This window comes from Tamandua tetradactyla, chromosome 8, assembly GCF_023851605.1.
Source record: "Tamandua tetradactyla isolate mTamTet1 chromosome 8, mTamTet1.pri, whole genome shotgun sequence".
Lineage (NCBI taxonomy): Eukaryota > Metazoa > Chordata > Mammalia > Pilosa > Myrmecophagidae > Tamandua > Tamandua tetradactyla.
This window is the reverse complement of record NC_135334.1, coordinates 12,259,588-12,272,444: the sequence shown is the minus strand read 5'-3', so window position 1 is coordinate 12,272,444 and position 12,857 is coordinate 12,259,588. Positions and strand designations below refer to the sequence as shown.

Genomic DNA, 12,857 nt, shown 5'->3' with positions numbered 1-12,857 from the left:
CAGAGCAGGAAACTGTATCAAACTTTATTTGCCGGGTAACTTCTCAAAATCCATCCTCTCCCCACTAGAAGGAATTTCTCCTTGTCCATTTTCTCCTGACCTGGTCTGCCACCTTTTTTCCCAACAAGTCCTTCTTTCCCTGATTATCATCTCCACCTCGGAGCCCCCAGCCAAGTTGCCCCAGACAGTTGGTGCAGGAGTTTTACATTCTTAATACTCCATCCCTCTTCCTCCAAGGTGTTCTCAGTTGCCTACATTGCTATCTAAGGCTCTGTGTATTTAGTTTTATATATTGCATTCTTCTCTGACTGCAGGTCCCACCCCCACCCAGAATGCAAGCTCCGTGAATGCTGGGATTTTTCTCTTTTTTCCCTGCACGTGGCAGGCACTCAATAAACATGAACTGAATGAGTGAATAGCAATTTAATTCCCTTGTCTTTAATCTTTTCCCTCCCAGACTAGGGCCCCCTCACCCCAGCTCTCCTTTAATAGCCAAATGATAGGTTAAAGCTTTCTCCTAAACAAAAGAGCCCTTTGCCCTGGGCCTTTATGAAAAAAGCTAGCAGGAACTTTGAAATGATGGTTATTTCCCAAGTCCTAACCTAGGCAATGGAAAAAAAAATCTATTTTCCAAACCAAACCCCAAGGCCTGTAATACGTGCTATTTTGGGTTCTGTTGTTCTTGCTTCTTCTTTAAATAAGGAGCGATGTCCAGGGCAGATTTGAATTTAACTTGAATTGCAAATTCAATCAATTCTGATTCTTCTTCTTCTTCTTCTTCTTTTTTTTGCAACCTTGTCCAAGACACTTGAGTCCCAATTTTGTTTGTCTAATCTGTAAACTGGGTATATGAATTTCAGCACAACCATCTCCATAAAGTTACTCTGAAATGCAAACAAAAAGTTAACGGATATACATACAATGGAGTACTATTCAACCATTAAAAGGAATGAAACCCTGGTTCAGGCTACACTGAATAAACCTTTAAAACATTATGTTCAGTGAAATAAGCCGGTTACAAAAGGGCAAATATTGTCTGATTCCACTTATACATAATATGTAGAATAAACAAATACATAGAGACAGAATGTAGAATAGAGGTTCCAGGGTGCTGGCGGGGAGGGGATGGAGGGTTATTTCTCAATGGGTACAGAGTGTCTGTTTGGGGTAAAAAACACATTTTGGTGATGGATACACAATATTGTGAATGGAATTGATGCCGCCGAATTGTCAACTCTCAAATGGTTAAAACGGTAAATTTTGCTTTAGATGCATGTCACCACAACCGTAATTTTTAAAAAAGCTAATGGGTGCCCTGAGATGATAAACCATCTTGTGGCAACAGAGGGGTAAAGTCTTACTAAGTCTGGGGCTGAGGGAGGCCAGTCCTGGTACACACGTGGACTCCCGTTCTACCCATCTCGTTTTTTGGAGGCAGAAGCTGAAGCCCAGGGAGGCGTTGTGCCCACAGCTAAGTGGCAAGCTAATTCAGGTGCTTCATAGCTAGTAGCCAGGATTCTTGGCAACCTCTCTGATCCCTTGAGAGAAGGACTCCAATCTCTGCCCTGAGCCCAGGTCACAAGCACTGCAGGGAGAGGGAAACTCCTGACTGTCTGACGTCCTGGTGAACCCCAGGCCATCACGGACAGCCCAGGGAGGGAGCAATTGAAATAAAATCCTTTTTCCGCCCCTTCCATTTTTGAGGTTCATTTGTGAGTGGCATTTGAATGAAAATTTTAGAGACGTTTCATTTTCCCTCCTTGTTATCATTCCTTCACTGTCCTCCGGGAGTGGATTATGAGTGAGGCCCCTGCAAGGAGAAAGGTGTAAATCTTCCCTGAGTGGGGAGCTGGCCCTCGGGCGGCAGCTCATGGGGTGGCAGCATCTCTACATTAAGTGTGATCATTGCGGGAGGGAGCGGGAAGGGCAGAGAGGCACAGAAAGATTAATTTCCTCAATGTCATGCTTCCTGTGCGTTCCTTAATGACTGAAATTTACATGTGTGGGGAAAATCGCAATTTCCCCTGGAAGGCACAGAAAGAAAAGTCAGCACCAGCAGGCTGTTTTGCGAGTGGGTGTGACCACAGGGCTGTGTATCGATCTGATTTGGAATCCTTGGTTTCTTATGGTGTGTAGCTGCGACCGTGAACACAAGCCCCGGGTGTGTCCGTGACAGCATCTCTGGGATTTTCCATATGTGTCGTATTAGCATGTGTCCAGGCACGTGCACGTGCGGGCTGTTGCTGGTGTCGTTGCGACTGTGTATACACCAATACGGGTATCTTTTAAAACATTATTTCTCATTTCCTGCATGAACTGCTCCATGGAAAAGGCCATCCGGCTCTCAGTTCCTGCCACCCTGTCACCACAAACCAGCATTATCAGAGCCCAGTCCCCAAGCTGGTCCCTGGAGAGATCTCTCCTAGATTCTTTGTCAAACGAAATGTCACCGACTCACCAAATGATGAGAAGAAGAATTCTTCCTGTTTATTTCCCAAGTGAGGCAGAGCGGAGGCAGCTCAGCCTTTTCCTACCACCCGCTCATCTGCCCCTGATCTAGCAGGTGGCTGCCGACTCTGGCTGCCGAAGAGGCTGCCATAAAACCCCAGACTCTGCTCTTTTGCTTTGCCCCTTATTGGGGGTTGAATTGTGCCCCCCAGGATGGCGTGTTCGAGTCTTAAGCCCCAGTCCTGGGAATGTGATCTTCTTTGGAAGTAAGGTCTTTGAAGATGTTGTTAGTTAAGATGAGGCCAAACCGGACTGCAGTCGGCTCTTTATCCAATGTGACTGGTGTCCTTATGGGAAGAGGAGATCTGGACACACATAAATCTCTGCCTCCTTTGACCATGTAACAACTGAAGGCAGAGATTGAAGCCCAAGGATTGCTAGCACACCCCGGGAAGCCAGGAGAGAGGCATGGAACAGATTCTTCCCCAGAGGAAGCACTGCTCTGCCAACACCTTAGTTTTGGACTTCCAGCTTCCATGTATTTCTGTTGTTTTAAGCCACTCCATCTGTGGTACTTTGTTTCTTGTAGTGACCCTAGTGAGCTAAGATACCCTTTAGCCTGTGACTTTGGGCAAGTCACTTAATTTTTCTAACTGCGGTTTCCCCCTTTTCTAAATGGGACTTACAATACCTACTTCTATAGGGTGGTTGCAAGGTTTAAGTAACAAAGCGGATCAGCTTAGTTGTATGCAAAGGAGATTAGCTTGTTGTATGCCATACACTCAGCATGCCCTCTGCATAAATTTATTTATTCCTTCATTGAACAGGTACTTATTGAAACCAGATATGTAAAAAGTACTGCTAGTCTCTGGCAAGATACATAGGGGTTTTTTCCCCCCATTTATATATATGTTAAAACCCAATTTAGGACTACATAATCTAGAGGGGTAGACGGGCTGGTATACAATCACAAATTCAGGGGGCTCAGAGCCAAGAATATAGCACGCTGCTAGGACAGCTCTCATGGCAGCGAGCGGAGGAAGGGGTAAACTGATCAGAGGCTCTTGCCGAGTGGAGGTGTTACAGTGGAGAGCAGAGGAGGAAAAAGTGGAAAAGACATAAAAGAGGGAGAATTGACTGCATGAATTCCTGCTGTGCCGATGTAGCCCACTCAGCTTTGGGTAACAGGGAAAGAATGAAATGACTGTATTGAAACAAGATGCATTTGCTTCCTCCTGCTCTGGAGAGACCACGAGGTGCTGGGAAGCCCATGTCAGAATCCAGGGCCATTGGGCAGCCGGAGGTTACGGGCTCTGACTTCTGGAGAGAGGAATGGGAGGGAGTAGTAGAAGTGGACAGAGTAAGGAATCCAGGGCAAAGGAGTGGGTAGAGACAGGCAGCACTTTGCAGAGATTTACAGGGTTGAAGGGCTTCTAATGGGGTTGAAGATTTGACCAAGACAGGAAATCCTTCTGGGCAAGTTAAGTGACTTGGGCTGGTCTCAGCTGCATTAAGAGGCACATTAGCATCTTCTCCCACATTGGTAGGCAATTGTAACAAATGTTCCACACCAATGCAAGGTATGACTAACAGGGTGGGATATGGGAACCCCGTATTTTATGCACGATTGTACCCTAAACTCACAACTTCTCTAATTAAAAGAAAAAGAGGCACATTTGCTTTCCATGATGCATTCCCAGGTACCAGGGTCTCCCCAAGGCCCATTTCTCCCAACAGAAAATTTGTGTCTGGTCAAACTCTGCCCATATCTGCTTTTGGCCTTCCTACTCATCCTTTCGTTCTCTCATTTCATAAACACAAATTGCTGGATCAGATCTGAGAGTCCAAAGGTGAGAAAGGCAAAGTACATACCCTTGGGAAGCTCAGAGCCCAAGGGAGGGACGTGGGACGTGTGCAAGAGCAGATTGAAGTAATTAGTCAAGATACAGCTGGAGAAGGGCCTGAGAAGTTTGAGCTCCGTTCTTATAAGAGATATGGCCCAAGTTATTAGGAATGGAGAAAGGAACGAGCAATTAAACCTGTGTGGGTAGACTGGCTTTCAGAGAAAACTTTGCTGAGCTGAATTTTTCAGGACGAACAGGATTTTCCTGAACCAGATCGCAACAAACTGCTGTCGATGTCATTACCATTAACAACAACATCACCATTCATTAAAGTCTGAGCACTTGACTAACTACTAAGCACATCACGTGTTACACAATATCACAAAATCCTAGTAGAGACGTTGGGAGGTGATATCATGGTTCCACAGGCAGCAAGAGGGAGAGCTGGGATTTGAATCTGAGTTTGTCTGTCTTCAGCCTTTTCCCTTCCACGATCCCATCTCTTCCCCGTTCACTTATGAATACCAAAATAGGAGGCATAGGGAATAATCTATAGTTTGGTTAAAGAGCTCTCAATCCAGGGGCACATTGGAATTTAGGGATTATGATGCCTTCAACAACAAATGATAACTGCATAAGTAAACTCTCAACTGAACTGATTACACGTCAATCGATGGTTTAGTATCAATGGGTAGCAAGCCATTTCGTGTAGCAAGGGCAATATTTTCTATTGTCTATGTGGGTAGAGTACTAACCTAGGTGTGTATGGAAGACAAAAGACAAATAAAAGACACAATTCTTATCCTCCAAGCTTTATGATACCATTGAGGTGATTTAGGTAACACAGAAAGCAGAAGGTTGCTAAAGATTAAGGGCCATTGAGGGACAGTGATAGGGCTGGGGGTGTTGTAGGCTGAATTGTGCCCACCCCCGAAAAAAATACATTTTTAAGTGCTAACCCCCAGTGACCCCATTTGGAAGTAGGGTCTTTGCATATGTAATTGGTTAAGATGGGTTCATATTGTTTAGGGTGGGCCCTAATCTGGTATGACTGTTTCCTTATGAGAATAAAGAAACCAGATTCACAGACATAGAGAGGATAGATGGAGCCAAAGATTGGAGTGATGCATCTACAAGCCAAGGTCTGCTAGCAACCACCTGAAGCTAGGAGAGAAGGGTGGAGAGATTCTTCCCTAGAGATGACAGAGGGAGCACAGTCTCGCCGCCATCTTGATTTCAGACTTTTAGCCTGCAGTACTGACAGGCAATAAGTTTCGGTCCTTTTAAGCCACTGAGTTCATTCAGCTTCAGGCAATCAGAGAAAAGGTAAGGCTTGAAGGCCGGATAGGACTTGGAAAAGGAAGAGGAGAGCCGGGAGCTCAAGGCATTCTGGAAGGGTACACCTGAGCAGGGAGTAGCAGGGCTCCCACATAGTGTATACTTCTCTGGGAGACAGTAGGAGCCTGGGGTGGCTGCAGAAATGGCTCAGATTCAAAAGTGGCAGGAGAGGAGGTAAGAGAGTTTGGTTCAGGTTCATAATCAAGGATAAGAAAGGAAGGCTAAGCAATTGGGATTCTATCTGTTTAGGCTCTGCAAGCCATTACAGATTTTCAGGCAGGGGAGAGACGATATAAACAAGTTAGTAAATTATTTTAGCTTCCAGTGAGCCCCACTTCTCCTGGTGGATTGTCATCTGGTCTCTCTTTGAGATCAGTCTCATTTCTCTCATGGCTCTGAAGAAATTCAAGGCTTCTCTGGTATGACAATTGAGTTCAATAGCTGATCAAAAGGATTCCAAAGATGGAATCAGAGACTGTCCTGGGGCTGGAAGGGACCTGAGACCCAACTGGTCCAGCCTCGTGTTTACAGATGACAGTGATGAAAATGGATGCTAACGATGATGAGAAGCAGGAGAAGGAAACAGAATTATTCAAAGAGGTGAGGGATTTTGAACCAAGTCATCTAGTGTGCTTATGGAAGAGCTGCTACTAGTTGCCCTTTATCCTTGGCTTGTCCATCCCAGTTGGACAGCCTAGAGATGGCTACAAAAGTTCGCCATTATGAAAATACATTAGGGCCCTGTGGGTAAAGTGCCCTTCCATCCCTGTACTAGGCCTTCTGGTGTGCTCCAGTCAAGGTTCTTAGGTCACTCTGACAAAAGTCTTGGCATTTTTGGCTGCTGGGGTAGCTACCAGGCCATGGCAAGTTTCCCCAAAATGCAGAGGTCAGGCCTCTGATCTGGACCTCTGGGCAGAGATTCCAGAAGCTCAGCCCTTTACTGCTATCTTCTTCATCTGAAAAAGTGCTAGTAGCCCCCTTGGCAAACAAGGCTCAGATTCAAAAGTGGCAGGAGAGGAGGTAAGAGAGTTTGGTTCAGGTTCATAATCAAGGATAAGAAAGGAAGGCTAAGCAATTGGGATTCTACCTGTTTAGACTCTGCAAGCCTTCCAGTGAGCCCCACTTTTCCTGGTGGATTGTCATCTGGTCTCTCTTTGAGATCAGCCTCATTTCTCTCATGGCTCTGAAGTCCAGCTCAAGTCCAGCCTTGGGAGGAGGCAGTGGTGTTGCAAGCTGCCCGTCAGCCTCTACAGGGGGTAGACTTTGTGTGCCAACAAAACATGATACTGGAGTCTCTCCACCCAGGGTCTAAAGGAGGGCACCAGAGCAAGGGAGGCAAGAATGGGGGAGGGAGGGTGCAGCTTGCAGAGGTGGGCTGGGAGGCAGGAGGATGGCCATGACCCTCGGCATTCTCTTCCTGCCAATCCCCTGCTGCCTTTCATTCTCCTCCATGCTTTCTGTCATATGAATTGCCCTCCCTGTGCTGGAAGGAATAGCTAGCAGTGATGGGAAGGAGATTACAGACTGTGTTTCTGCCTCGGAGCTTTCTCCAGGCTGTTGAGAGACAGGTGGCACGAGGTTGTAGGTTGTTAGTTCTGGAAAAAGAGCCCTCAGTGCCTATTGCAGCCCTGAAGCAGGGCTTTGTGTGGTGGCACACTGGTGTCACCTCTGACCTCCTTTCCTCTCTGAAATGTCTATTTTATTAATCCCTGAGTAGGGTGTGAGCTAGCTTCTCTTCTCCAAAACTGGTGCAGTTCCTCTCTGCAGAGCTCCAGCTCCTGGATGCGGTCTTAGCAGCAGGGGTGGGCAGAGCGGGAAGACAAAAAGCCTGTGGCTGCAACAAGACATTAGGAGGGGCTCTTATGGCCAGAAAGGATTGAGGCAGAGGTTGGGGGACATGCAGGCAGGCAGGCAGAGCTTCCTCCTTCCAGGTCCCCAGCCACTGCCACTGGCTTCTTGGGCAGAAGAGGGAAGAGGCCGAGGATGGCGTGGTGAGGACAACAGCCAGAAGTAGCATCCTACAGACACACTGCACGTTACAGGGCTTTCCTTGCCTCTAGCTTCCCCACTGGACGCAAGCACCTTGAAGGCAGGGAGAGCGTGTGAGTGTGTGTGCTATGTGCACATATGTGTGCATATGTGTTTCAGCATTGCACCCCAGGCCCCAGTTCATGGTAGATTCTTAATAAGCAGAGGCTACATTGAAGCAATTTGCACCTGTCCAGCACAGGGAAGAAGGCAGTATTAAAAAGCTACCCAATATATGGACAGATGAGTAAAAAACATGGATAAAAAAATGAACAAATAATAGGGGGGACAAAGATTAAAATAAATCGGGTAGATGGAAATACTAGCAGTCAATAAGAGGGAGGGGTAAGGGGTACGGAGTGTATGCGTTTTTCTTCTTTACTTTTCTAGAGTGATACAAATGTTCAACAAAATTATCATGGTGATCAATACATTACTATGTGATGATATTGTGAGCCACTAATTGTACATCATACGTGGAATGTTTGTATGTTAAGAATGTTTGTATGTTAAGTTTTGTCAATAAAAATATTTTTAAAAAATGTTTTAAGGAAAAAAAACATGGTATCCAAAATAACAGATCTCTAATTTGTTAATTTTGCCCCAGAGAGAGGCTGATATCACCGAAGCTTGGCCCCTGCCACCACCCCTGCCATTCTTTTCTTCTGAACAACTCGGGTACATCCTCCTCTCTCTGATCCGTCGGGGAGCCCGGCATTTAGCGAGCACCTGGCTTCTGCAAGCTCTTGTCTGGTAAGGGCACTCACACAAGAGCAAAGAGGGCGGGGAGAATGGACCTCATTGTCTACATCTGAAAAGTGGGAACATCTCCCTGGCAAGGAAAAGGTGTCTCCTGCCCTGCTACCAAGACTTAATTGGTGTGACCTTCCTGCAGGACAATTAAGTGATACTGTAAAAATTCTTAAATTTAGCCTTGGGCTTGGCAATTCCCCATCTGGAAGTTTATCCTAAAGAAATGACCAAGTCTGGAGCAAAACTCAGAATGTGCATTGTTTGTAATAACAAGAACTGGAAATAATCTAAATAACAAATGATAAAAAATGGACTGGGTAATTATAGTACTTCCCTAAGTGGAATGCCATATAGCCATTAAAATTATAGTATATATTTCCCTTATATGCAAAGGTATTTATGAGATTTTGCTAAATAAAAAGGGCTAGTTACAGGCCAGTAGGTGAAGTATATTATTTTTTAAAAAGAATAGCTTTACTTCAAATATTTATTATGATATCTTTGCAAGATAGAAAAACAACTAACAAATTTTTCCTTTTTGCTTATCTATAGTTTTTACAGTTAGCATGTATTACTTTGTAAAGACAATGAAGCAAGTTATTATATTAAATATAACATAAGGGTTATATTTTATATAATCACATATAAATATATAATCAATAAATATGTTATTAAATATATTTATTAATATTTATATTAAATATTTATATATTATGTAAATATAATAAAATACAAGGGTCTAAGGGTTATTTTTAAGAGTTGAAGATACTGAACATGAAAGGACTTTGTGAACTGAAAGATTATAAATATATATATATTTTTATATATATTTATATGTATTAAAATATATATATATTTATATATATATGTATATATATATATATAGAAAAAATAATGCGTATTTAAGACAGGGTCTCTGTTCATGAGGAGCTTATAGTCTGCAGAGCAAGATGGCAGATACAAGATACCAAAAGCACAAAACAGTGTGGTCAGAGCTTTAAGGGAATTACAGACTGTGCTACCTGGAAACATGGAGGAGGTGGAATTACAACTGAGAGGGGAAATAGCAGCATTTGAGTTGAACACTGAAAAATACTAAGGTTTTGTCAGGCAGAAATACAGAACCAGGCAGCGTGAGAAGTGGGAAATTGTGAGCAGGTTGGGAGAACGGACAGTGGGCGTGTTTGGAAGGAGGGTGAAGAGGTGAGGGTAAGTTCGGGGCTGGCCCCCAGGCTCCTTGGACACTGAGTTGGTACAGTGCAGTCCAGGAAAGTGCCTTGGAGGTGTAAGGAGCTGACTGTGGACACAGCGGGGAGCCAGCTGTGAGCCCACTGTGAGCAGGAGGAGCCTGTAGCTGTGTTCCCAGCGCCTGGCGTGTGATGGGTTCTCCATGTGTGGGGTCCGCGGCCGTGGTGGTGGTGAGGGGGTGCTCAGTCTGGAAGCGGCAGTGTGGGGCTGGCTGCGGAGCTGAGCTGTGGATCTGGCAGGCTGGATCCCAGGAGGGAAGATCATCTTTGGCCTTGACTGGAAAGAGATGGGGAAGTGGGGAAATGAGGGGGGCTCTGGGCATGAGGAACGAACCCTGTTTCCAGGTGTTGGATGGCCAGAGACCTGGGGCATCACAGGCGTCACAGAAATGTCATATGGAGGAGAGGCAGGTTGGGGTGAAGGGACGGGGCAGGAGTGGTGTGGGGCTGGGGGAGTGCACACTCTCAGTTGGACCTGATCTCTTGGGCTTCTTGGTGCGGCTGCCCCAAGTCAGACAATGGCCGGGGGCGTTTCCCACTGTTTTGACTGTGTCTCAAAATCCTTCATCTCTTTGGCCTTTCCTCCCTGGAGATGGGGCTGGGGTAGGAGGAGTGTTTTTTTTTTTTCACTCCAGAGAGCTTTTGCTCATAGAAATTCAGTGGCTTCTCTATCTCCTCTTGGAGCTTCTCCCAGCTCATCCCATGTTCCTACTATGCCTGGCATCCTCTCTCCTGCATTCAGGATTCATTCCTCCCTCAGGATCTTGGATGCTGCCTCTGCCACCCTCACCTTCCAGCAGAGTAGCCACATCTTCACACACACACACACACATGCACACATGCACGCATGCACTCACACCGGAAGGCAGGCAGGAAAGTCTTGTTCAGGCAAATGTCTCCATTTCCATTTCCCCATGAAGCTCACAGCCTGGGCCACTGTTTAGCTCCTCCTGTTGTCATGTCACTAGTTAATTACATTCTTTAGAGAGGTGCAAATGTGTTTTCTCAAGGAGACTAAGATGGTGTTAACTAGGAAGGAACTGCTAATGTTAAAGATGCCTTTACTTCTAGTGCAGGTGCTCCCCAGTGCTCCCCAGTGCTGCTTTGAAGACACAGCCCAGGCTCTGGGGCCTCTCCCAGCTGGCACTGCCCTCCTGCCTGCAAGCATAGTCCATTAAGGTCGATCTCTGACCCTGGTCAAATCAGCAAACGAGGTCCCCAAGGAGGAGTTGACCAGGCTGTTTGGGAAGAGTCAGGACATGATGACCACCCAACATCAATTTCTGAACCCCTGAGTCTGATTCAAATATCCAAAAACAAAATTAATTCATTTTAATTAAAATAAATAAATGACATTGTGCAGCCAGAGCTATATTTAGACTACAGGTTGTCTTGCATGGATAATCTCTGCTCTGGCCCATTCACTTCTGGACCCCCCTCCCTCTGCCTTCAGGCACCCTGTGCCCCACTCACACCTACACCCCATCAGCATCTCTCCAGACCCCAGCAAAAGCCCAAGAACAAAAAAGCTGCAATAGCTACCCCTTCCTCTGAAATCAAGGGGTTAGGGTGGCCTTCCCGAAGCGACGATAAGGTGGTTTCTAACCATAGCAAGGGTTTGGGCTCTGAAATGCATGGTGGTGGCAGGGGACTTGAGGGGGGGGTGCCTAAGCACTGCACTGAGGAGAGAGTTGAATGGTAAATGCGGTAGACACATCCGAGGAGGAAGTGGCTTCTGTCTGGGCAGAGAGAGGAATTGGGGGTGATGGTGAATAGAGTACAGGGACCCCCCCCCTTGTTCTCTGATAGCCCCTGCGCCTCTAGCCCTCCCTGCTGAGCGCCGGTCTGCCCTTCCTTGCAGGTGCTCTGGTTCCAGCTGACAGGAAGCATTTCTGGCCCAGCTGGAAGTGAGAAGAGGGGAGTGAGCCCCCAGGACCGTCCCAGAGGCCGCCAGGATCACCCGAACAGTGAGAGATGCTTTTCTGCCCTTTAACACATAGTTAAGTTGCCCAGGAAGATTATCTTTTCTCCTAGAAGTCTCTAAAATCAGCTTATAACAGTTAGCGGATGCTTAGCATATATAGCCTTGAAAGCCTAACACTGTATTATTTTTTTTTTCCACGTCTTTATTTTACCTCCTTAGCTCCTTGAAGACAAGGGCTTGGCTTCCTTGTGTCCTGTGAGCAAGAAATTGCTGTGGATCTAGGTGGAGGGGGTGTTGTTTATATCCAGGTGACAAACACCATCACCTGAGGCTCACCTAGGGAAGGGGGATGTGAAAAATTCAGCTTTTGGGCCCCAGAGCCAGAGTTTCTAATTCCCTGTGTCTGGGGTAAGACGCAGGAAACTGCACCCCAAATATTTCTGATGAACTCTGAGAAATAGTCTTTTAGAATCTGTAAAGCATTTTGAATAGGGAATCTCGTTTAATCCTCTTATCGGATAGGTTTTGTTTTCTTAATCCCCTTAAGCAACTTCATGGTCTTATAGACATAAGAATCATCGTAGGCAGAGATTTAGAAATCCAGTTACCCCAAACAACGCCGTTTTTCTTTCCAGTATGCCATGCTAAGGGCTGCATCTATTATGGTGAGATGAGGCCCCCAATTCTAAAGGACCCCCCCCGGGATTTTGTAAGTCTCCCTTATGTCTTAGGGCCAACAGGACCTTAAAGTTCATCAGCCTTCATTCTGGGGGTCACTAATCATTGCCAAGTTCCTCAGCAAAAGCTGGTTTTGCTTGAGATGGGGAGAGGGAGAGGGAGAGAGAACCAGAAAGGCAAATGTTCCAGGCAGGTAGTTAGTAAAGCTGCGGATATTAATAGAGGACACATGTCTGAGAATGACCGACTGGCCACAGGGACTGTCCGTTTGCTGTCCCCTGGTCTGTGTGGGGGGCTCTGTGGTTGGGGTGTACTAAAGGGTGGGATACATGGCTCCAGCAGGTTTGGGCTCCTTGGTGGATGCTGGAAGGAAGGGCACAGCTAAAGAGGGTCGTGATGTCACTGAGCATGGCTGAGGACGATGCCCACTGGGGATAGGTCAGTAATGTCTGCAGCAACATTCAGAGCCTGGGTACTCAGTGTTGTCAAAGGGAGTTCACAGTAGGCAGTGGCTGACGTAAGGGTATGAAGGAGATGGAAGAAGGTAAAAAAAAAAAAAGAAGAGTGGAGGGACAGGGTTGTAGACTCCTGGCGAAA

At 46.1% G+C, this 12,857-nt stretch overlaps 1 protein-coding gene across 13 annotated transcripts in view; it reads left to right on the top strand.

Moving 5' to 3' along the window:
- The window catches only part of PKNOX2 (PBX/knotted 1 homeobox 2), a 269,249-nt gene that overhangs the window by 158,012 nt on the left and 98,380 nt on the right, over positions 1-12,857 (top strand). For 8 of the 13 annotated variants that reach the window (XM_077112544.1, XM_077112530.1, XM_077112540.1 and 5 more), the window contains one exon: positions 11,520-11,625. The exons of 2 other annotated variants lie outside the window; for them this stretch is intronic. The gene's annotated coding sequence lies outside the window, so the exon portion shown is untranslated. Of the gene's footprint in view, positions 1-8,265; positions 8,412-11,519; positions 11,626-12,857 lie in introns of all 13 variants that reach the window. 3 more of the 13 variants (XM_077112531.1, XM_077112538.1, XM_077112539.1) reach the window with 1 other exon arrangement.